Here is a 12,178-nt window from a genome sequence, read left to right as displayed (position 1 = left end):
AGCACAGCAGTGACAGAGGTGCTGGCTGCCTGAACCGGAGAGTCCATGTGAAAGGAAATAGATGTGAGGAGGTTGTCACAGGGAGCCTGACATAGGACTGGCTGGCCATTGTCTTGAATTTGGAGCTTCCTCATCAGTTGGTCATAGAATTTCTTTCAGCTATCCTCTAGTTAAACTCTACTACATTTGTTTCTTGCCTTGTTCAGTTGGAGTCTCCTCTGTCATTAGCCAGCAGGATTCTGCTGCCATAGGAAATCAGGCTTTGGAAAACCTTGTCACTCTTACCCCAAGGGTGATGGGAAGTTATTAAAGCATAGAAGTGCTAGGGAGGGTAATAGACTTAAATCCACTCAAAACACCTAATAGATGGAGAGAGGGAGAGGGAGAGAGAGAGAGAGAGAGAGAGAGAGAGAGAGAGAGAGAGAGAGAGAGAGACAGAGAGAGACAGAGAGAGAGAGAGACAGAGAGAGACAGAGAGAGAGAGAGACAGAGAGAGACAAGACAGAGGGAGACAGAGACAGAGAGATATAGAGAGATGGAGAGATAGAGAGACAGATATACATTTCTGATACCATGTTCACGGTTATAGTTGGTAAGAATATTTGTACTAATTGTAAGGAATCAGAGACAGATGGGCTAAGAGGTTTATATCAGTGCTTCAGAAGGAATACCTAGACATCATTTGCATGTTTGCAAACCACTCAACATAGCACACAATCATTACAGCCCTACCGTATTGAGTAGCTGAGGGAGACTTCTCGTCGCCTGAGCAAATGGCCCGTGATCTGCCAGTGCTGAGAGGCTCAGCATTTGGAAGCAACTACAAGCCATTTGTAGCACACAGTGTGCTAGGGAGCTCTGAGGACACGGGATGTCTTTACCATGTAATGTTTGGTCCTTTTGGTACACATTCTCACTTATATATCCTTATATGGTTTCCCTCTCTCTCTCCTTGGCCTCCTTGCTTGAGCCTGTTTGCTCTTAACACAATGTGTTGCTCTGAATTAACCAAGTGTGTGATGTGATATCTGATGTCCTGTTTTGGATGCAGTCCAGGCTGGACTCACCCTTTTATCAGTATAAATCATAGAAGCTGTATGGTCCCATGGCACCTTGTCACTCATCTGGTCTACTGGTGGGGAATTCCCTACCTATGAGAGACCATAGTTCAGTCATCTCTCAATTAAACTTAAAAAAAAAAACCAAAACAGATCTTTAGATTCTAGTTGGAGAGAAAGGGCATCTGATGCTAGAGAGGCGCTTGAGGCACAGGGAAACAGTTGGCTTGAATAAGGTCACAGATTAATTAGAACTGGGCTTAATTAAAGCTGCATGAGCATCTGGCCAGCTTTGCCAACAAAGGGGATCATCTGGGCATCTTTGAGCAGTCCCTTTCTCTGCTGGGCTCTCATTCTCTGGTTTGGATGTCTGATCCAGCTGCTGTGATGGACTCCTGTGCCTGAAAGCATTATTTCCAAGTCAATTATACAGGCTTTTCTGTGGCTGCTTAGTTAGGTTACAGCTTTGTTCTAATGAAGTCAAGGTCTCAGGCTCCAGCTCCATCCATGAGGAGTCTGCCCTGCAGCCTGGATTACGCTTTTCAAATATGGAAGGAAAATAAACTACTTAGATATGAAGAAAATCTCAGTGTGTTGGATGTGGGGAGGTCTCAGGTTTCACCTGTCTTCTTTCTTTCGTGGTTCAAGGTCCTGTTTGAGTGACAGGTACTCAGCAAACGCATTCTTGAAGGCGTCTGGGCAACACGATTTTGGGAATGAATTTGAGTACTGAGGACACCAACAGGGCATGCTACAAGGTGGCTGTATGTATCTTTTTCTTTTCCACCTGATTCCACATGAAGACAGCTGATAAACTTACTCATACTAATTTGCAGTGACCAGTAGTAGCTTGGAGTGTTATCTGTAAAAGTTCTTACATTTGTGACAGTGGTAAGATTTTTCTTTTTTTCTTTTTCTTTTCTTTTTTCTTTTTTTTTTTTTTTTTTGAATAGGCAATTTCCAACCTGAGTTGGGTAGCTACTCATGCCAGGATGTGTGAGATGAAGAGATTTCCCAGGATTTTTGCTACAAAGTGCTAACCAATCCAAGTCAAGCTGGGGGTGGGTGGGGTGGGAGAGCTAGTTACCACAATCTAGGGATTTTCCAGATAGATGAGTCTATGGGCAAAGAGTTTGATTGTAGTGGCAGTGCAAAGGGGAAGCTAGTCATGCAAAGCAGGGGTCGCTGTCTCTGAAGTAAATAGGTCAGCAGCTCTTGGAAAATGCTCGGTATTCTGAAGCTGCAGCTGAGGCTTTCCTCGGAAGGCCTCTCAAAGAATGAAGGGCAAAGAAATCAATAGGGAACCAGAACAGTATAGACGTTTGAGCGAGAGAGTTTGAAACCCGGTTCTACTAAGCAGGTGGCTGTTACTTGGGTGATACGAAAATGGACACTCCAGCCTGGAGCATGGAAGAAAAGGCACGGTTGGCAGAGTGGGAGAGCATTTGCTATTGCTTGTTTCCTCTCATAGTTTTCATCTCCTTGGGGAAGCAGGAGTCCAGTGTTAAGTGTCCTTACCTGGGAGGGTTTTGCTGTGAAGCAGGGGTTGTCTATAAAATGCCCACTTTGCTGCTGTCTGACTCTTACAGGTGTTGTCTAGTTGGTGTACTTAGGCTAAATGCCTCCAACTGAGTGGCAAGAAGAGTCTGGTGTTTCCTAAAAATTAGGAGGGGAATCTCAACATCAAGACCCAGAAGAGGTAACAAGACCTCAGAAGACAATGGCTACTTATCTACGCGGGAAGGTAAATCTAGTCTCCATTTATCCCATCCATCCCAAATACAAGATGAAGAGATAAACCTGCCTTTTCCTCATGCTGGCAAGACAAACCTCTTCTTGGTTACCAGGAAATCCCTGTGTCTCAGGCCACCCATTCTTGTCATGATTCTAACTGACCACATCCTCCTTTATAGTGCATGCTCTCCTGCATCTTCAGCTCCCACTTCTGTTACACTTTGAGACCCTCAGTCATTAGCCAGGATTCCTCTATCATCAACACTCCTGTCAGTGCTATATTTTTACTCTTGAAGAAACAAGCTATCCCCTGAGGATATCACAGTCCCCAGAATTTTTATGTGATGCTTGCTTTTCTCAAAAAAAATCAGAGAGAGTCTTTCATATTTACATCTGTAACTTCCAAACTGTTCTTTTTCTCTAAACCTTAAAAATCAAAACAATGCTTAAAAAACCCACAGTTTCCCCCCTCTTCTAGTCCTGAAATCATAGAATAGAGAATTTCTAACCTATATTATTAGGTTTAAGAAAGCCAGACTAGGAAACAGAACATACAAATTCTTTCTTTAAGGACATTAGGAGACATATGTAACTCCAAATTACAAGGAAGGAAGGGACGCCAAATTTAGCAGAAGTCAGCTTGAATCCTTCCTCACATAGAGGTTATAAAAGGCCATGGAAAGCCAGGAAGGCTCGTGGAATGGTTATCTGGTCTGTGACATGCCTTTGGAACGAAGCTTCTTTGATCTAGATTTATGTTCAAGTGCACCTAACAGAACGTCATAGAGAAGAGAAGTTTCTTTCTCTGTCACGTGGACAGTCTGGAGGTCTGGAGGTTTACCTTACCGGCTAGTTCTACTGTTATTTAGATAGGAAGTTTTCTGCTTCTTGTCATCACTATTTTGGTGCATGGTTGCCCTCCAAAGAGCGAACTCCTGGGATGTGGAACAGTCAGAGGGTGGATGTGTATGTGTGTGTGGGTAGGGGAGAATAAATTCTGGAGTGTAAAAATAAATAAAGAAAAAATAAAAAAAAAGACTTTGCTAGAACACAAATCATGAAATCCATAGTCCAAGTAGTCATGAAGATAATCTGTAGGCTTATAGATTCTTTTATAGAGATCTCCCACAATACCTTCCCAATGATATTTGTTAAGACTCTGATTATATGCTCACAATAGCCACAGTGAAGCCCAGGAAAAGTAATATTTTGGTAGTTTATGTTATTATCCCTAATACAATAATGTTCTGATGTGAGAACAAAGGAGAATGAAGGTTAGTAGTAGCTAATGAACTTGCTCTTACTCCTGAGAGCTACTTGTAGGAAATGTGCTTTGTCTTCTGGAAGAGAGAAAGGTGGGTAAGATGGGTTTGAGAAATAACACACAAGGCACGTCCTCAGGGAACACACTGTATGAGACAAGGTACAAAAGGGAGATTATATGTTGTGAAAAGTCCAGGAAGCTGTTGTTACTGTTGTCTGGAGCAAGACAAGTTAGAAAAGAAATAACCTCTCACAACTTTATATAAAGAGGGTTTCTTCTAGGTTCTTGGTGAGTCCCTTAGATATTTCCTAGAAGTATTTATTCAAATGTGAGCCATTTAACCCATGAACCATGATTAAAAGACTCCTATATCTTTGCACTAAATGAAAAATTGGGGAAAAAGACTGAAGAACTAGAAGTAGATAAAGAATTCTCACGAGAAAAGTCTTGCCGTGGAGACATAATAACCATGTTCCAACTTGAATTATTGGTGAAACATTATCAGAACAATGCTTGTTACGTCCAATGGAGCACAGGATCTGTGAGGTCCAGGAGAGGCTCCCTGAGCCCAAGGGAGAGGCAGAGCTGCAAGGACAAAAGGGTAGCTGTGGGGTGAGCACAGAGCTGTCGTGGACACACTGCTGAAAAGAAGGCAAGAGAAAGCCCAACGTCAATGCCCGTGAGCACGTTTAAAATGATAAGGACCAGCTGCCATACAAAAGGAAGACATGGCTAGTCCAACAGACTCAGAATTAGTGTTGCTCAACAATGAACCCAAATTAAGACTTTAACCCATATTTAAAAACAGAACTAGGACCAAACCCAGACACTATTGTGGATGCCAAGAAATGCTTGCTGACAGGAGCCTGTTATAGCTGTCTCCTGAGAGGCTCTGCTAGAGCCTGACAGATACAGAGGTGGATGCTTGCAGCCAACCATTAGACTGAGCACGGGGTCCCCAATGGAGGAGCTAGAGAAAGGGCTGAAGGAGCTTAAGGGGTTTGCAACCCCATAGGAAGAACAAAAAATATCAATCAACCAGACCTCCACCCCAGAGCTCCCAGGGACTAAACCACAAACCAAAGAGTACACATGGAGGGACCCATGGCTCCAGCTGCATATGTAGCAGTAAATGGCCTTGTCAGACATCAATGGGAGGAGAGGCCCTGGGTCCTGTGAAGGCTTGATGCCCCACTGTATGGGAATGCCAGGATGGGGAAGTGGGAGTGGGTGGGTGAGGGAGCACCCTCATAGAAGCAGGGGGAGGGGGATCCGATAGGAGGTTTTCAGAGGGGGAAACCAGGAAAGGGGATAACATTTGAAATGTAAATAAAGAAAGTATCTAATAAAAGAATTCAAAAAACATAACGAGGAAGGCTTCTTTTGCAGAAATAAAATGAGTTTATAGATAGAAAAAGTCATAAATCCTTTGAAAAAATTTCCCGAGTACAGAAAAGCAAGGGGTATATTAAATATGATAGGCTGTACTTTATGTATCAATACATATATGTGTGTGTGTCTGTGTGTGTGTGTGTGTGTAGCAGCAATTAATCAAAAGAGAGGTCATGAATTTAAAAGAGCAATGAGGGGTATATGGGAAGTTTTGGTGGGAGGAAAGGGGGGATGATATAATTATATTATAATCTCAAAAAATAAAAATATTTTATAAAGTTTTAAAGCATTTATTTTTATATGCACTGAATATTAGTAAAATTGCCTCTAAGAACCAGTAATAATGTTTTACTCAAGTATCTATATCTTTTCTCAACAGAGTCTGCTAATTACCTGCTAAGCATCCATTCTTCCATCTCAAAATACAGAATTCTGATTTTCCAGTACTGCTGTCTGTCAGGAGCCTGGTTGATAAGAGGCTTTCTCAGAGGCCCTAATGAAAGGACATAGAGAATGCCAGTTCTGTGTCCTTGCCCAGGGACAGGCTTGGCAAGGTCCAGTCTGGGCCTGGGCACAAGACCTCAAAGGAGTTACAGTTTTGGTTCCTAGGAAACTGGCTTTTACCTCTACAGACTGGAATTATTGTGTGTTTGATCTGTGGTGCACTTGAGATATCCTGCATTCCTTGCTTTTCCAACATTTATTATTATTATTGAAATATTTTATTTATTTATTTTCCAAAAGTTGATCCCCTTCCACTCTCTCTTTCCAGAGTTCTTCACTCCATCCCTGAGAGGGTGCTCCCTCACCTGCCCACCCACCCCCACTTCAACCCCACCAGTACCCTCTTCCCTGGGGCATCAAGTTTCCACAGGATTAAGTGTATCCTCTCCCACTGAGGCCTTACAAGGCAGTCCTCTTCAACACATGTGCCCAAAACCATGAACCAGCCCATGGGTCTAAGTACCTGCATTTCTCTCAGTCAGTTGCTGGTAGAGTCTCTCTGAAGAAAGCCATGCCAGGCTCCTATCTGCACACACAGTATGGCTTCAGTAATAGTGTCAGGATTTGGTGTGCATGCATGGGACGGATCCCAAGTTGGACAGGTCACTGAGTGGCCTTTCTTTCAGTTTCTGTTCCATATTTGTTCCTGCATTCCTTTTAGACAGGAACAATTCTGGGTTAAAAATTTTGTGGATGGGCAGGTGACCTCCTGCCTTAACTAGGGGCCATGTCTATCTACTGGAGGTGGTCTCTTCTGGTTCCATCTCTCCACTGTTGGGCATTTTGGCTAATGTTATCCTGATTGAGTCCTGGTAGCCTTTCACATCCCAGGTCTCTGGGACTTTCTAGAGGTTTCCCCTTTCCCCCACCCCTGCATATTTCGATTCATTCTCCTGGTCCTCTGGGTGTCCCTCCTGTCTCTCCCCATACCTAATCCCACCTCTTATTTTCCACTCTCTCACCAAGTTTCCTCCTTCCCTCTGCCTCCCGTTATTATTTTGTTCCCCTTCTAAGTGGGTTTCAGGTATCCACACTTGGGTCTTCCTTCTTGTTAAGCTTCCTAGGGTCTGTGAGTTGTATCATGGGTATTCTGAACTTTTTGGCTAATCAGTGAGTATATACCGTGAATGTCCCTTTGAGTCAGGGTTACCTCACTTAGGATGATATTTTCTAGTCCATCCATTTGTCTGCAAAATTTATGATATCCTCATTTTTAATAGCTGAATAGTATTCCATTGTGTAAATGAACCACATTTTCTGTATCCATTCTTTGGTTGAGGGACATTTGCTGTTTCCAGCTTCTGGCTATTACAAATAAGGCTACTATAAACATGGTTATCCCGAGCTAGTATCTCGCCAGCAAGAATTCACTCGGACAACCGGATTCTTCTATGGCAAAGCTTTATTGCTTCATCTGAAGGAAGACCCCGAACAAGGAAAATGGTGCCGCCTATATACCCCTCCGTGTGACATGTCAGCTCCTGATTAGCTGCTCACTCATCACCCCACTACTACGCCCCGGGATGGGCAGTGACTTGGCACGAATTTACTCTTGCACCTGCGCACATTACTTGTTTACCAGTTAGGCACAGTAGAGGCTCATGATGGCGATTGCTCACGGCTCTCCACACATGGTGGAACATGCATCCTTGCGGTATGGTAGAATATCTTTTGGGTATATTTTTACTAGTGGTATAGCTGGGTCTTCAGGTAGAGCTATTTCAAATTTTCTGAGGAACCAACTGCCACATTGATTTCCAGAGTGGTTGTACCAGTTTGCCATCCCACCAGTAATAGAGCAGTGTTTCTCTTTCTCCACATCCTTGCCAGCATGTACTGTCACTTGAGTGTTTTATTTTGGCCATTCTGACTGGTGTAAGGTAGAAATCTCAGGGTCATTTTGATTTGAATTTCTCTGATGATTAATGTCTTAGTCAGGGTTTCTATTCCTGCACAAACATCATGACTAAGAGGCAAGTTGGGGAGGAAAGGGTTTATTCAGCTTACACTTCTGTACTGCTGTTCATCACCAAGGGAAGTCAGGACTGGAACTCAAGCAGGTCAGGAAGCAGGAGCTGATGCAGAGGCCACGGAGGGATGTTACTTACTGGCTTGTTTCCCCTGGCTTGCTCAGCCTGCTCCTTTCTCTGTGATAACTCTAGCCTGTGTCAAGTTGACACAAAACCCGCCAGTACAATTAAGGATGTTGAAAATTTATTTAAGTGTTTCTGAACCATTCGAGATTCCTCTGTTGGGAATTCTCTATTTAGCTCTGTACCCTGTTTTTTAAATTGGGTTATTTGCTTTTTAAGAGTCTAACTTCTTGAGTTCTTTGTATATTTTTGATAGTATTCCTCTATTGGATGTAGGTTGTCTTAGTCAGGGTTTCTATTCCTGGACAAAACATCATGACCAAGAAACAAGTTGGGGAGGAAAGGGTTTATTCAGCTTATAGTTCCATACTGCTGTTCATCACCAAGGAAATCAGGACTGGAATTCAAGCAGGTCAGGAAGCAGGAGCTGATGCAGAGCCATGGAGGGATGTTCTTTACTGGCTTGCTTACCCTGACTTGCTCAGCCTGCTCTCTTATAGAACCAAGACTACCAGCCCAGAGATGGCACCACTTACAAGGGGACCTCCCCTCTTGATCACTAATCGAGAAAATGCCTTGCAGCTGGATCTCGTGGAGGCATTTCCCCAACTGAAGCTCCTTTCTCTGTGATAACTCCAGCCTGTGTCAAGTTGACACAAAACTAGCCAGTACAAGGGTTAATGAAAATTTTTTCTCAATCTGTAGGTTTGTGCAACATTGAGTAGGTTCATGCAACATTGTTTGAGTAGCTTCTGCTGACTTTGCCCTATTATATGATAGTTCTTTGCTGACATTGTCCCATTTTTCAACTGCAAGCTTTATATAAAATGCTATATTTTTTAATAGGCTTGCTTGCAAGAGTCATCAGCTTGTGTAAGACCTCCCAATCCCAAACTTCCCTATCTTTATTTCCTTATCTCCTGGTCCTTCCTCTTGGGACTTTGTCACTCAAGAACAATCTCTTGGTCCAGTGCTGTTGTTCTGCTGTTCACTTCCTTTCATTTGTTCTTAACTGAGAGATGTCCCTCCTGGGACCTCTGGGACATTTGACAATGTCTGGAGAAGTTTTGTTGTCACAATAGGTAATGAGATGTTAGGTTCTACATAAACATCCAATGATACAAAGGTTGGCCCCCTCATCAAGGAATGATTTGGCCCCAAGTTCATAATGTTCAAGTTAAAAAAAAAACCCACCTATGGCTTCAATTAGGAGCAGTAGACTTCACCAGAAATAATATGTAGACATTCTATGGTGTGGATGTGAGGTCTGAGTTAATCAGCAATCTTGGGCCATAAGGATAAGCATTACAGTCTAGTAGTGGAGTCCACTTAATAGTGGGAAGGGAAATGAAGCATAGGGCCCTGGGTCTTGACAAACTTCCTTCTTTATTGTACTCACTAATTTGCTGAGTATCTTTGCTTGTCTATGCTGGATGCTGGGCTTTGCAGGCAACTGTGAGGTTTCCCCTTCACTCTGAGTGAGATGAGCAAGCACTGCAGAGCGGAGTCCATCTGACTTAGCACTGTGATGATCACCCCTGCTGCTGGTGTGAGCTTCACTGGGTTCTGGAAGGGGAAGTCATGTAACCTATGATGGCCGTTCAGACTAAAGCAATACTGTGACAGAGGGGGTACAGTTGTCTAATTTTGGTGGATCTCAGGTAGTTGACTTATTGAAAGATTTGGTATATGGTCTTAAGTATTGATAGGAGTGAGAGGTAGCAGCAGGGTTTTGATCAGAGCAAAGGAAACACGGGGTTACGTTGTACGAACAGAGGAAGCTGTAACAGACAAGGTTAGACTTGGGAAAATTTTGCTGTAGATGATTTTTATAATTATTAACCAGGTGGGTATAAGTTAGAGTGGTTAAAATATCATTTTTTTTTTGGTAATCTATGAAAATATCACAATTTAAGCTGAGAATGGGGACTCATGCCTTTAATTTTATCCTTGGGAGGCAGAGGCAGGCAGATCTCTATGAGTCTGAGGCCAGTTTTATTTGCAAAGTGAGTTCCAGGGCAGCCAGGGCTGTTACACATGGGACTCCCGTATTAAGAAATATACCTAATGTAATTGACCATCTAGTCACATATTCTATTTTTTTTTTCTTCCCTGGTTTTAGTGTAGTGGATCAATCCCAAGTCTTCAAATAGTGAATGCTTATACTGAGCTTCACTCATAGTCTACCCATGTCTTTGGGATAGTGCATTTCCCTTCTTTAAAACCATTAACAATTTGAACTAATGATTATAGAAGATAGTCATACAATCACTTTAATATACAAGTACAAATTAAAATAAGATTATCTATAAATATAGATATGTGAAAACATGCTTGGTTTCCCAAATTTATAAATCTCAATATATTTTAATTAAAAGTGAGACAATATACAACCATACTGGAAAAAAAAAAGGAATAAAATAAAACAAAAGTCAAATTATGAGTCAACTTGTATAGAATTTTGGGCTGTGTTTATATATGCTGGCTCAGAAGTGTGTTTTTGTCTCTTGAATGCAGAATGGATCATATCATCAATGCCATTATGTGTGTAGAGAGGTTTCTTCGCTGTGAACCAGTATATCATTAGCATTGCCTTCTTTTCCAGTGTGAGGACACACTTCCATATCTTTCTCAAATTTGAGAGCGAGTGAGAAGGCTGCATCTGTGGACAGAAGCCTAGTTTGGTTCTGTCGGTTGAACTGCCTCAGGGTGGGCCTGCTCTCTGCTTGGCAAATCCCATCAAGTCATGTTCAATTGGTGAAAAAGTGAGTGGCACTGGATTCATTTCAAATACTTTGTTTTCTGGCTGCATGCAAATGCTTCTGCTTTTTAAATTCTTCCTCAGCTTTATTTCTAGTATCTAAACCTATCTTTATTGAATATAGAACTTATATAGAAAAATGCACAGATAGTGAATATTGACCAAGAGAATATACAAATACAAGCATTATCCAACTCAAAAGCATAGCATTATTTACTAGGCTTCCAGAAGCTTCCATCATGGGCCTCCTGTCATTGTTTTCCCTAAGAACACAACTGCCATCCTGATATCAGAGTACATTTTGCTACTGCATTATGTTATTAAGGGGTATTTGAGATTTTGTTTGTTCTGATAGCCATGAATAAGTTCCCCACGGCTGTTCCTGTTCATATCTTTTGTCTCTCTGTGTGCTCATATGTGTCTACTGTGTATATGTATGTGTGTGCAGAAGCCAGAAGTTAACCTTGGGTATTATTTGTCTTCTGCCTTTTATCTTTTATGAGATAAAGAGCTGAACAATTTGGCTAGGCTCACCAGAGAGCCCCAGGGGCAGGTCTGTCTCATCTCCTTAGTGCTGGCATTACATGTGCGCATCATCTTCCAGGCTTTGTATGTGGATTCTTGGGGTTGAAAACAGGTCCATGTGCCTGCAAGGTAAGCACTGTATTAACTTAGATATCTTCACAGCCCCCTGTTAAGATCATTCGATGAACATTTGTATTCCTTTTGTCGTTTGCATATCTACCTGGAGATCAAATTCCTAGGTCAGATGATATCTTTGTGTTCACTTGTGTGAGATACAGTCAGATTCTTGAAGGAGATTGACTCAATATATTCTCTTACTAATAGTGTGAGACTTCTGGATGTCTACATGTTCTCCATTTTCTGCGTATTGTAGTTGAATTACATTGTGTTTCTAATTTCCATTTTAGTAAAAAATGTATATTCACATATACATGTATATATGCATGTACATTAGCCATTTGGCTATATTCTTTGTTGATGCACATTGTTGCTGGGAGTGATTTGAGCTGTATTGACCTGGCCCAAGAGATTTCAAAGGAGAAGAATTTCAGAATGTGGTATAAAGACTGGTTTTGTGGTATATTGGTGAAGAATGTGGCCACTTTTTGCCCTTGTCTGAAAAGTTTCCCCGAGGCTAAGGTGAAGAGACTTGGATTAATTGCATTGACAAAACAAGTTTCAAAAAAGCCCAGCAGAGACTTTGTTCTTTGGTTAAGTCTTATGAAGAGAAGTTTGAACAAGCATAGCAAGCTTAGAAAGGAAAAATATAAAATGTATGGTTCGAGTATTAAAGGCATACCAGGAAGTGAAATGGAGCAAAATCCTGTGTTCTAGGAAATAACAGATT

The 12,178-nt window shown here is 41.9% G+C and overlaps 1 long non-coding RNA gene across 1 annotated transcript in view; it reads left to right on the top strand.

The window, feature by feature from the left end:
- Positions 1-2,240: 2,240 nt before the first annotated feature.
- Positions 2,241-12,178, top strand: part of Gm39886 — a 45,017-nt gene continuing 35,079 nt past the window's right edge. Inside the window, exon 1 of the long non-coding RNA XR_866574.1 lies at positions 2,241-2,802. This is a non-coding gene — a long non-coding RNA (predicted gene, 39886). The remainder of the gene's footprint in view (positions 2,803-12,178) is intronic.

Source organism: Mus musculus, chromosome 2 (genome assembly GCF_000001635.26).
Source record: "Mus musculus strain C57BL/6J chromosome 2, GRCm38.p6 C57BL/6J".
Classification (NCBI taxonomy): Eukaryota; Metazoa; Chordata; class Mammalia; order Rodentia; family Muridae; genus Mus; species Mus musculus.
The sequence above is the reverse complement of the archived record's forward strand: the minus strand, read 5'-3'. Positions and strand labels throughout refer to the sequence as shown.